Source organism: Piliocolobus tephrosceles, chromosome 3 (genome assembly GCF_002776525.5).
Source record: "Piliocolobus tephrosceles isolate RC106 chromosome 3, ASM277652v3, whole genome shotgun sequence".
Classification (NCBI taxonomy): Eukaryota; Metazoa; Chordata; class Mammalia; order Primates; family Cercopithecidae; genus Piliocolobus; species Piliocolobus tephrosceles.
Window position 1 is genome coordinate 5,962,322 of NC_045436.1, and position 13,858 is coordinate 5,976,179.

The window sequence follows — 13,858 nt, forward strand, 5'->3', positions numbered from 1 at the left end:
AGGAAGGAAGGAAGGAAGGAAGGAAGGAAGGAAGGAAGGAAGGAAGGAAGGAAGGAAGGAAGGAAGGAAGGAAGGGAGGGAGGGAAAGGAAAAATGCAGCTATTTTGGAGAAACTGGTGATAGATGAAAAGCATTAGGAAAGAAGAATCAACCAGAAATCTGAGGAATCTGGGAAAAAAGCAATAAAATAAAATGGAAATAAATACCACCCTTGGAGCGGCTTCTCCTTCATGGCGCATACACAGAAACAATGTGCCAAACTCCCAACGCCCTCTCCCTTCACCATCTCACTCCATCCTGATCCCGATGTGGATGGCTCCAGTCTTTATTTCTGGCTGTAGAGATCTCCCACGTCCTAGTCTCATAGAATCAATTACTAACATCTCCTCCTAGATGCCCTATGTACTCACAGGCTCAGACCCAAGGCGTTTTAGCATCAACAATTCTTACTCTTTCTGTATTCCATATTTTAGATAAAGCCAGCCAGCTAGGCTCACCCTTCAGCATTGTCTTCTTTCCAAGCCCTGTAAATGCTATCTCCAAAAGAGTTCTTATATGTATCTCCTATGAAGCTACATCCTTTCTTCTCCTGCTCCAACAGGAAACCTCTGATCCATATGTAGTAGGTTCAGGCTAATTTCCAGTCCTCAGGATCAAGCCCATACTGAGGCAGGAGGCCTTTGACTTCAGCCCACTCTGGGGTCTTGCACCAAGTAGCAGTGGCTGATAATTCCACCCTAAAGTCTCAATTTTAGTCAAAGAGCTCCTAATTCCCCAATTCCAGGCTGCCTCCAACCCTAAATAACAGGGTTGGCCGGGCGCGGTGGCTCAAGCCTGTAATCCCAGCACTTTGGGAGGCCGAGACGGACGGATCACGAGGTCAGGAGTTCGAGACCATCCTGGCTAACACGGTGAAACCCCGTCTCTACTAAAAAATACAAAAAGCTAGCTGGGCGAGGTGGCTGGCGCCTGTAGTCCCAGCTACTTGGGAGGCTGAGGCAGGAGAATGGCGTAAACCCGGGAGGCGGAGCTTGCAGTGAGCTGAGATCCGGCCACTGCACTCCAGCCTGGGCGACAGAGCCAGACTCCCTCTCAAAAAAAAATAAAAATAAAAATAAATAACAGGGTTTCACCTCTTAAGCCTTGTTCCCAAGCTCCGATTTTGGTAACTGCCCAGGAAATCGGGCTCCTCCTGGGCCTGGGACTCTTGCCAATTTCCCCGCTTGGCCCTAAATTGTCCCTCTCCTGTCTCTAGTTTGATGCTTGGAATCTGCTAGCCCCTGCAAGACTGTGTTCATGCCCAGAGTTAACTAGTTATCTAAGGGCCTGGAGATTGCCACACCTGCTGTAAACTGCTTGCCAGCTCTAAATGTAACCTAAACTCCCATGAGGCAGGAGCCAGAGCCAGAAACCAGGCACTCAGCAGAATTCTATTCCCTCCACCCGGGCCCCAACATGGACTTCGGGCTCCTGTTCCAGCATCTGACACACCACAGGCTTTAGCTTACTTTGGCTCAGAGTTGACACTTCTGGTTTTAACCCTATTACATGACTGTCTGTATGTTTTGTATTTCTAATCTTCACTTCTAACTCCCAGGTTCTCTAATAAAGATGACAGCTTGCTCCAATTTTGACATGGTTAGGACAAAGCAGGTACCTGGTACCCTTCCAAGCAGCCACCTCACACCCTTATCGGCCATCCCTCTTAGCTTCTATCTAGCCATTGTCCGCTGCCACCTAACAGTTACTCTCTCTTCCTGGCTTACAGAACCCTGCTCCTTTAAGCTCTCGGAGGCCCTTCCCCAGCCCTGACAGAAGAATCACAGACTTGTCATGGTAATCTCTTCTTTTGGCCACTGACGGATATAAGAGTGAGCATGTGACTTATTTATGGCTAACGAAATATAAGAAGTCTTCTGATGGGCGCTTTCTGTTCCAACGTTTTTAAAAAGTTGCCAGGAAAAGACTTTTGTATGGTATGTGCCTTGAATGCAGAGATGCTAGCTGGAGCTACAGCAACCATCTTGAGATCAAGAGGCAACGACGGAGAATACAGAAGCCAATGTTCTAATGACAGTGAAAGAGAACGATCAATAAGACCTGAGTCCTTAACAGCATCATTAGGCCACTACTCTGGCTCCTACCTGTTCATCCCCAGGTTTCCTGTTATGTGAGTCAAATAAATTATTATTTATGTGGGCCAGTATGAATCAATTTTCTGTTACAGGCAACCACACACTGTCCCTGAATAGAACAGATACCTGAACTGCATAACTTTCTAGGAAGACTGTATTATGTTTTGGTGCCTGAAGCTGGGCCAGTCAATATTCCTCCATTTCCTCCTCCTTTCTTCTCCTTCAATCTCTCTCCTCTCCAATTGTCTTTATACCAAAGGTAATAAGGTAGCATTCTGCACTTAGCTCACACATATGTTTTCTTTTATATACACACTATTTGTAAGGCACATGTGCACACAGTGACATCAGCGAAAATCGTGGAGTAGGGAATTCCAAGGGCCTGTTCCTGCACAGAAACAGCTAATAAATGGACACAAACTGTCAAAATCAACTTAATCTGAACGCTGGAACCGGTCAAAGGTTTACAGCAGCCAGGTGAACACAAAAGAAAAACGCAACTGAATTTCAGTAGGAGAGATTTATGGCATTTTAACCTACCCTGGCCCCATGCTCCTCCTATCCAGTCCGATTGTGGTCTTGAAGACAGCAACCCACTTTCCTGGTGACAGTTCCTAGTGCTGGAAGGAGAGCAGACCTTGCTTTCAAATAATTGTGTTTCTTTGAACCTGTCTGGTGTCTCTGAAGGACTGATATAAAGGGCTATAAGTTCTGAATTATTTTTGCAAATTCAGAACTTTCCCTAGGTGGTGAAGTGACTACCCAACAAACATTTGTCATTCATTAAAAGCACATGACTTAGTTGCTAACACCTGGGTCAAAGAAATACAAATTGGGGCAAACAACAGATAGCAAAAAAACCTAAAAGGAAAGCCTAGGGAGTGCCATACTTTTCCAAATAAGGACTTTGAAAAGTTCCCATGTATTCCTGGGATTCTAAAAGCCGATACACATGCTAAAGGTAGGGCACATGCTCAGAATAGACCTGAGATGGCCCTAAGCTCTCACTTCTGCCTGACTTTCAGGCTCTGCACAAGCAGGAAGTGAAGGCTAAGGCAGAGTTGGGAATTGTATGACTGAGTGTTGAAGGCATAACCTAATACACACAGCACACTGGCTCTCTGATTTTTTTTTTTTTTCTTTTTTTGTTCCAGATGTTTGAGGGAATCTTTGTCAAATTGCTAAGCTAATCAAACATATGCTTCTGTGGACATACATGACAAAGAACACAGAACTTAACAAAATTAGTTTCTAAAAGTCACTAAACAAAGAAATAGCAACCACAATAAGCAGGTGCAACAAGTCCTGAGAATCAGAAAGAATATGACTACCCGAGCTGTCACATTATAATATTCAAAACCCAGCTTCAAAAAAAAATTACAAGGCCTGCAAGAAAGTATGACCCATACTTAAACTGGAAAAAAAGAAAAGATATGAACAGAAACTGTCTCTGAGGAAGCTACTGAACTTACTAGGCAAAGATTTTAAATTGACTATTTTAAATACATTGAAATGCTTTAAGAAAAAAATATACAAGCAACTAAAGAAAATCATGAGAATGATGTCTCACAAAATAGAGAATATCAATAAACAGGAAGAAATTACAAAAAGAAACCATAAAGAAATTCTGGAGTTGAAAAGTACAATAAGCAAACTTCAGTGTATAATAGGAGATTTGAAAAGACAGAAGAAAGAATCAGCAAACTTGAAGATAGGTCAATTGAGATTACCCAATCTGAAGAACAAAAATTAAAACATGAAGAAAAATGAACAGAACCAAAGAGACTTGTGGGACACCATCAAGCACACTAACGTGTGCATAAAGGAGTTCCAAAAAGGGAGGCGAGAGAAAAAGGGGCAAAACAATATTTGAAGCAATAATGGCCAAGCATGAATCTACACATTCAACAAACTCAACAAACTCCAAGCGTGATAAATTCACACAAGTCCACAACAAGATACATTATAATCTAACTGTCAAAATACAAAAAGAGAATCCTGGAAGCAGCAGGAGAAAACAGCCTTCTCACAAGGTATACACGGTAAAATTAACAGTTTATTTCTCATCAGAAATCATGGAGGCCAGAAGGCCATTGGATGACATGCAAAGTGCTGAAAGAAAACAAACTGTCAATTAAGAATTCTACATTCAGCAAACTATCCTTCAAAAATGAAGAAGAAATTAAGGCATTCCAAGATAAACAAAAACTCAAGAGGGTTTGTCACTAGTAGACCTGCCCTACAAAAAAATGCTTCAGGTTGAAATGAAAAAATACTAGACAATAATTCAATATGCATGAAGAAATAAAGAACATCGTTAGGTACATATAAGTGCTTATAAGTACATATAAGTATACTACATAAGTACACACAAAAATCAGTATTAAAGTATATTTGACTATTAACTCCTTTTTCTGTAAGATTTAAAAGATAACCACATAATAGTTACAAATCTCTGTCAATGGGAACATATTGTATAAAGATGTAATTTTTATATCAATAAAGCACATATGCAGAGGAGAACTGTAAATCTGCAGCAGAATAACAGATCGCATTCCCAAAGCATTGAATGGTGGATGGTCCCCTAGAGAAAACGTCTCTTTTTGCTGCATCCTCCACACATCGCTTCTCTATTATCTTCTTGGCCTTTACAGGTATGTGAGTTTGCAACTCCCTTGTTCAAAACTGCTGCCAGATTAGCACACTTCTGCTTAGAAGCCTCAAATGGTTCTCTACTTCCAGCAAAAAAAAAATTCAAGCTTTATGGCCTGGCATCAAAGACCTGGAAGATGTGTTTCTTTTCCATCTTTTTGGCCTCATCTCTAATAATTCCATGCGGTATATTCTATCTTCAAGGTAAATTGAACCACTGACCGTTCCTATTTCCATTCTTCCCATGCCATATCCTGCCTGGCTTAAGCTTTTCTGAAGCTTTTCCAGCTCTGGATGGAATGATCTTCCCCTGCCCTGAAAGTGCACAGTCCATCCATCCCTATCCCTAGTCCTTATTCCCTTTATCCATCCCCTACCCAGAACCACCTCTCCCTCTTCTGGACTCCTGTACCACTTTAGCTAAACTTCCGTGATCGTACGTATTACTGCCTATTTTGTATTTACCTATGGTGGACATTTCTTATCTCTCCTTTGTAAACTGTTATAGAGCCACCTCCATGGTTTGGAAAGGTCACCTGACTGTGAATCGAAGGAACTGTGCTACAGGCAGCCTTGGGGAGACCACTGTGTTTTCTGTTTTAGTTTCATCAGGAATAAAATGGAACAAACATCTGCTTCATGAGATTCTTATGAGAACATAATGATGTTATTTGTAATCTGTAAAGTACTGGGCACATGTGAAATAACGTTTTAGCCTTGGGGTCAGAGTCCATGTTTTAGTCAACTTGGTGTGTCTAACAAAATACTCAAGACACAGTAGGTGAAGTGCTCAATACATTTTTGTAAAATGAATGAACATGCTAACTCCTTGGTGAGATGAAGCTGAATCATTTAAACCAATCTACAGGCATTTTCATTAATAGAGTCCCATCTACAGTCTCTCCTGGAGGTAAATAATGAAAGAATTTTTTAAACAATTGCAATTAAATGATTCACCTTGAGTTTTAACACAATGGCTTATTTTACTACTAACACGACTTTTTTGGTATCCCTGAGGTAAAAATTTTCTGAACTCAGGGCTATTTTTTCACAGTTCACACAATTTGACAACCAAATTGTCAAAAGTAAGAGAAAAAGAGGTGACTCCATTTAGTAAAGCAAAACGATACCGTTTTTATTTTTTAAAATATTTTTAATACAAAAGGATTAAGTGAGTAAAACTGATAATGTTATAGTAAAATAAATCAACGCTCACCATGGTTTCACTCAGCTACAAATGTCAGGCAACCTAAAGAGACAAATGAGCTCTCAGGTTTGTTTTTCTAGGAAAACAATTGTTGCTTTCCTGAAGACGTTTCTCAGTACCAAAATATTCAACGGCACCATGGGAATTCTCTAAGACAGTGTTAAGGGATGAAGGAAAAACATGGCTGCCATCCTCACATTCTACGTGCGACGGGGTGTCCCTTTTCCAGAGATTTACATTCCAGAATACCAACAAATACAAACTCATCAAACTGAAAAATAATTTTGGTTTTTTTAAAAAACAGTTATTAGATTGCTTTTAAAAAGATCAGAAATTCGGATTGGGTAGAAGAACACTGGGTATAGATGCAATTAAAGAAGTAAACATTAAAAAAAAGTAAACATAATGTCTTCTGAGAATTTTACACCTACACTACATAAACTGATTTATGTATAAAAAATTAAGTAGGTAAAAGCAAAAGTACAGAACTCTGGGTCAACTATAATCACAATTATTATAAGATACAGTGACGTATGAAGAAAAGAATATGGATTATGGAATTAAAGACGAGTTTCTCATCCTTTTGAAATGTTCTTTTATGTTATTACCTTTATAATAACTAAAACTCAAAGAAGAAAAAAAAAGCCGAGAGTTATTTTTTTTGCTAAAATCAGAAAAAATCAAACCAATATTTCATCATATGTGCAAATTATATGGAATTCGAATTTTGGCATGCACAGAGCTTTACTGGAACACAGCCACGCTCATGCGATTTCCATAACGTCCCTGGCTGCTTTTGTGCCACAGCAGCAGAGCTGAGTAGTGGTGACAGAGACCATATGGCCACAGAGCCGAAAGTATACACTATGTAGCCCTCTGTGGAAAAAGTTTGCCAACTCCTGATCTAAAGTTCAGTGCCCATGAAGGTACACGATGTTTCTGTCTACACATGTGGCTGAACAAGTCTAAAAATTGAGTGGAAATATACAGTACGTAAGTACAAAAATGATTTCATCTTCTATTTCGGTGTTTTTCACACTGAGTTCTGAGGCGTCCTACGGGTCAGGGTGATGTCTCTTTGTGAGCTGTGTGGCCGAGGTTCTGAGACTCTTCTCCTTCCTTCCAAAAAGAGTCATTCTGCTTTTATCCTTATAGATTGGGATACCACGTGCAAGTTTATTTTAAAAACATTTTTCTTTTTTTCTTTCTTTTTTTTTTTTTTTTTTTTGAGATGGAGTCTTGCTCTGTCTCCCAGGCTGGAGTGCAGTGGTGCCATCCTTGGCTCACTACAACCTCTGCCTCCCAGGTTCAAGCAATTCTCTACCTCAGCCTCCCGAGTAGCTGGGATTACAGGCACCTGCCACTATGCTCGGCTACTTTTTGTATTTTTTAGTAGAGATGGGGTTTCACCATCTTAGCCAGGCTGGTCTTGAACTCCTGACCTCGTGATCTACCTGCCTCGGCCTCCCAAAGTGCTGGGATTACAGGCGTGAGCCACCGCACCCGGCCTGAATAACATTTTTATTTCAAAACACAAAAGAGTTTAAAACCCACTGTGACCTATTTTATCTATGAGAGATGACTGCAGTGTCAAGCAAGTTTCAAAGGCCATGTATGAAAAGGAACCATTATGAACCTAAAACCACACAAAACCGGACTGAAAACCAATCAGCCCTATTTGCTGAGCACTATGTCGTGAAATGAAACACAGGCAGCCACCATGGTGTACGAGGACTTGAGCGTTCTCACAGAGCACCTTCCTCCACCATAGCTTAACCCCGTGTGCACACAGCCCTGCTGTACACTTTATTAAATCTATAAAATTACAGAGCAATTTGGCTCACATTCCTGTATTATTGCCACACACCCATTTTCCTGGAGTTAGCGAAATCAAAAACTAAAGAAACTACAAACAGGGTGGTAGAGTACCTATAATTTATTTTTATAACTAATGAGCCATTAACAGGTACTTCAGGAGGTAATTAAAGGGAAATTGATAGGAGCTGACTGTGAGGCTTGAAGTTGTCATGTTTGCTTTTTTAGTAAAGCAATAGTCTTCTATACTCCATTCAAAGCATCTGAAAAATTAGTTTAGCCACGTCGTATGGAACTAGTAAACTGATATAGACTAGGTTCCATCTAAAAACACGGCTCTAAGACATTCCTACAAAGACTGAGTTTTGCTGAATGCCTGGGCAGCCAGTAAGAAGACTGGCCTCTTCAACACTCAGATCAGGAAAGGTGGTAAGAGCTACTAGGGAAATGGGGAATTACCTGTGTGTTACATTTTAATGAATATATGTTGTAATGAGCATGAAAGGATCAAGTGGCTTCATTATCCATCTAACTTTCCTTACAGAGATTATATGAGGAAATTCGTGACTTAAGCCACACACTGGCAAGAACACAGCCCTTGCTGAAAGTAATGCCAATATTCAGAATTCCACAGTCAAGTTTTTTTCCCCATATAAATGACTCTTTGAAATTGTATGACTCTATGGGAAAATTAAATTCCCACCATAAGTATTTACCTTGCCCACTATTTTCCAATATCTTGATTATGCAAAGCCAACTCTGTATTTGTTTTCATCGTTCATCCAATAAGAAATTCCTAAAACAAGAGTTGCTCCCTATAATCATCTGGTATATATTTTGGAATGCCTTAATTAGTTGTGTATTTTTTTCTGCCTCTGTTTTCTCAACTTCTTACCTATTCTAAAAAGTTGTTTTAAATGTTCAAAAATAGTGAGCAAGGCAACTTACAAATGAACCTCATTTTAAAATAAGAAGCAGGCTGGGCACAAGAGATTAAGGAAGAAATCGCATGCTACCAAGGGTTCTGATTATTTCATAATACTAAGGCACAGCACAGTGGCTCAAGCCTGTAATCCCAGAACTTTGGGAGGCTGAGGAGAGAGGATCTTTTGGGGTCAAGACCAGCCTAGGTAACCTCAAAAGCTCCTATCTCTCTAAAAATAAAAAAATGATAGTAATTAGCCTGGTATGGTGCCATGCACCTGTAGTACTAGCTACTCAGGACGCTAAGGCTCCAGTAGGCTATGATCGCACCTCATACTCAAGCCTAAGCAACACAGCTAGCACCTGTCTCTTAAAAAGTAAATACATACATACATACATACATACAATGATCAAAACTGAGCCCGGTGTGGTGACTCACGCCTGTAATCCCAGCACTTTGGGAGGTCGAGGTGGGCGGATCATTTGAGCCCAGGAATTTGAGACCAGCCTGGGCAACATGGTGAAACCCCATCTCTACTAAAAATACAAAAAATCAGCCAGATGCGGTGGTGTGCACCTGCAATCCCAGCTACTCAGGAGGCTGAGGTGGGAGGATTGCTTGAGCCCAGGAGGCGGAGACTGCATTGAGCTGAGATCCCGCCACAGCACTCCAGCCTGGGCAATAGAGACCCCATCTCAAAAAAAATAACAGAGTACAATGGTTGAAACTCTCTCCCACAGATTCAGTGTGCAGTGTCTCTAAGAACATACTAACCACATCACTGAACTTGTTTTGCAGTCAGGTAAATAGATTAAGACCAAGTCTCAAGCCACTGAAGAGGGGCTCTGGCAAGCCTAAAATATGCAAATGAGCTAAGCTTCGGAGTATGAGAATTATGAGAATTGCCATTAAAACTGTTACTTGTGTTACAATCATCCTAAAAGGATTTCCAGGAGGCCAACGGGAAAACATGGCAATTTTATGCAGTCAAAATACAGCAAACGACCACTGCCACACACACTCAGCCCACACACTTACACACAAACACAAATGGACAGAAAACCTCTGGGTGCCGTTGAGTGTGGCAGGAAAGCGTCACCAGTTTATCTGCAGTGATGAGGGGGCTACGTCAGACAGCTTCTACTGTTCTTCGCTTGCCCCCTGGTGGCCAACCACTTAAAGAAGGGGGCGGAAATTACCAAGAGAATTCCTCCTTCAGAGAACAGGAACTGACTGCAAAAGTGCATGGACAAAGAAAAGACGTTTGAAGCAGAACCCACAGTTGTACAAATGGGTTAAGAATCATTATTTTGAATAATCCATCCACTCTCAAAAATTCAGCCTTTCAGACACATTGTCTATTTGTAACGATGAGGTATTAGATCATTCCAATCTAAATACAAAAGACTTGATTCCAAAAGTTACATTATCAATTTTGTTTTTACAACAAAGTGGACAAAAACTACACAGCTTACATATTTTGGCATCCCCTTTTCCCCTAGTTCTTGCCCCCACAACCAACACACACACACACGCACTCCACGAAAAACAAAGACATCCTTGCACACTGAGCCTTCACAGATCACAGGCCTTTGTGTTACTGGAAGGCAACATTTTACAAAAGGAAAAACAAACAAAACCCTTAGAGTGTTGGCCAAAACTCGCTACAGACTCAGTATCAACAATATTTGGGAATCCGAAAGTTTATCATTTCATAATTCATGTTTAAAAGTTATATGGATTCTTTACTCATGCAATCTGCGTAATATTACGTGCCACGTCACCATATGTAACTTATGGGAACCAAAACAACTCACATATATTTCAAATTCTTTCCATTACTAATTAATAGAAATTATCAGAATGCTCGAAAAAGAACATGAAATGCAAAGTCAAGAGGACACAGTTCGCGTTCTGGCCTCATTCACTCACTGTTACCTTGCCCTGTAGACTTGCACACGGTCACTGTAACTTTCTCAACTGCAAAATTAGGGACTTGCATGGAGAAATCCCCTCAGGTTTCCTGTAGTGCTAATGTTGGTTGTTATAAAAGAAACAGCAGATGAGCCACAACTTTCCATGTCCCTCGTTCATGGTGCCCTCAAGTGGTTCAGAGTAAAAATAAACTTTTGTTGTGTGTTTTAATTCTTACCTATATGTAGGAGAACGTTAAAGTCAGTGGTACCTGAACTTTTCGAATCAGTATGATGGTTAATTTTATGTGCCAACTTGGCTAGGTCACAGTACCCACATATTTGATCTGACAGCTAGATGTCTAGATGTCTCTGTGACTGTCTTTCAGATGATAATAACACTTAGCCAGTAGACTGTGAATAAAGCAAATTACCTTCCATGATATGGGTGACCCTTGTCCAATCAAAGGCCTTAAGAGAAAAAGACTGGCTGGATGCGGTGGCTCACGCCTGTAATCCCCAGCACTTTGGGAGGCTGAGGCGGGTGGATTACCTGAGGTCAGAAATTCGAGACCAGCCTGGCCAACATGGCAAGACCCTGTCTCTACGAAAAATACAAAAATTAGCTGAGCGCGGTGGTGAGCGCCTATAATCCCAGCTACTCGGGAGGCTGAGGCAGGAGAATCGCTTGAACCAGGGAGGCGGAGGTTGCAGTGGGCCCAGATCGCGCCATTGCACTCCAGCCTGGCAACAAGAACGAAACTCCATCTCAAAAAAAAAAAAAAGACTGACTTCCTCATGGAGGAAGAAGGAACTTTGCTAGCTGATCACCTTTGGACTGGATCTTCAGCACCGACGCTTCCCTGGGTCTCCAGCCTGGCCAGCTGTGTGTGTGTGTGTGTGTGTGCGTGCGCATATGTGTGTGTGTGTGTGTGCATACACACATCTTACTACATCTTATTGGTTCTCTTTCTCTGGCTAGTACAATCAGTGATTCTCAAATGCTTACCAGAAACCGCTCATATATACCTCTCTCCAAAGTGAAGACTGCTGCAAGAAATGAGACTCACTGGTGATGAGTGTGTAACCACATGGAGAAGGTGGAGGCAGAACAAAGGCTTGAGAGTCAGTCTTGTATATAACTAAACAAGGCACACTCTCTTCAACAGTCAGTCTCCACCCATCCACAGTGGGTGCCCCAAAGGTGGGGGCTGCAGAGAGAGGCCAAACCCCCGGAATGGGAAGCACAGTTCTGAGCAAGAGCATTCCTGTGCTGCTTTAAGGACATGGGGGCCAACACCCTGGCAGGGCTGTGGCAAAACTCTCACAAAGTAATCTGGCCATTTGTGATAAGCACCTTGATTTGCTCATATCATTGATGTAGTAGTTTCATTTTTATGTAAATAACAGATTTATCAACAAAGATTTATATAAATATGTTCATCTCAATGTAATTTATAATAAATCTCAAAATGATCTAAAAGTAATGAAATAATAAATCGAGATATACCCATCAATGTATTGTTTATGGTCATTAAAAATATTTGAAATATTTTATGTATTTATTTATGCAATAAATTTCATTTATTTAAATATTTCAGTAAGTTTATTGACTATATTTAAATATATCAATAAATTAATAATAAATTAAATACTAAACATCTATTTAGTCAATACATGTATTGAAATATGTAAAGAGAAAAAAGGAGATAAATGTAACATATTTTTACTGTAAAAATTATCACTAAATGTAAAAGTGATGATTTTCTGTTTTAAGTATTTTTCTACCTGAACCACAATGAATATGTGCTGTTTCAGAACTCAAAGTAAAATTTTTCTAAAAAAATGAGTGCCACTGGAATGGACACCCACAGCTGCACACCCACGTCCACAGCAACATCATAGCCAAAAGACGGAAACAGCTCAAGGGTCCGTCAACAGATGAACAGATAAACAAAATGTTGTATACACATAAGATGGAGTATTTATTATTCATCCTTGAAAAGGAATGAAATTTTAATATGTGCTACAACATGAACGAAAGCCAGGTGCCACCAGTGGCTCAAATGTATAATCCCAGCACTTTGGGAGGCTGAGGCAGGGGGATCACTTGAGGCCAGGAGTTCGAGACCAGCCTGGCCAACATGGTGAAACCTTGTCTCTACCAAAAATACAAAAATTAGCCAGGCGTGGTGGTGGACACCTAGAATCCCAGCTACTCGGGAGGCTGAGGCAGGAACATCGCTTGAACCCGGGAGGCAGAAGTTGCAGTGAGCCGAGATTGTGCCACTGCACTCCAGCCTGAATGACAGAGACAGAGACTCTATCTCAAAGGAAAACAAAAAAGAGCAAGGACTTTGAAAATAGTATGCTTAGTGAGGTAAGCCAGATACAGAAGGACAAATACTGTAAGATTCCACTTATAGGAAGAACCTAGAATAGGAAAGTCCACAGGCAGCAAGCAGAACAAAGGGTGGCAGGGGATGGGCGTTCTTATTTAATAGGTATAGACAGTGATGATGGTTACTCGACATTGTGAATGTATTTAATGTTACTGAATTGTGCACTTGTGAATGATTTAAATGATCTATACTAAGGGTTATGTATATTTTACCACAATTAAAAATAAAGGGAATGGCCTGGGATGCTCTTCCCACTCCCCGAGAAAGCTCCAAGGATTCCCCCTTTCTGCTCCCAGAAGTCTTTCCTCCTGCTAATAATCTCAACAGCAGAGATGTCAGTCTATGTGTTTATCCCCACTCTTGTACAGTGCTACCTGGATGAGCCCTAAGAAGCAGGGACGTGCTCTGATGAATCCTGTATAAGCAGCACACAGCACAATACTGGCATACAGTAGGTACTCAAAACACCGTTTTCCTGGAATTATTCTATAAAAGACAGAAAAGACAATCCATTCCAAGGTGTACCAAACCTGTTTAGTCGAATTAGAAGCAAATATTCCAGATGAATCTGGACACAATTCCAGTGTCCCTAAGTGAAGTTTTGTAGTTCCACTGAGCCACAGTGAGATTTCCAGAAAATATCAGAGTGTCTAATAGCATCCCCGCTTTTTCACCTTCATGAGGCTGTCACGAGAAGTCACTGACCCCGCCATGAAATGGGAGCTGGTGACTGTGAGGGACACTGCTGATGCTCACTAATACCAGGTCACCCCTTCCCAGGACATGGAAGACTACACTTCCCAGGTCCC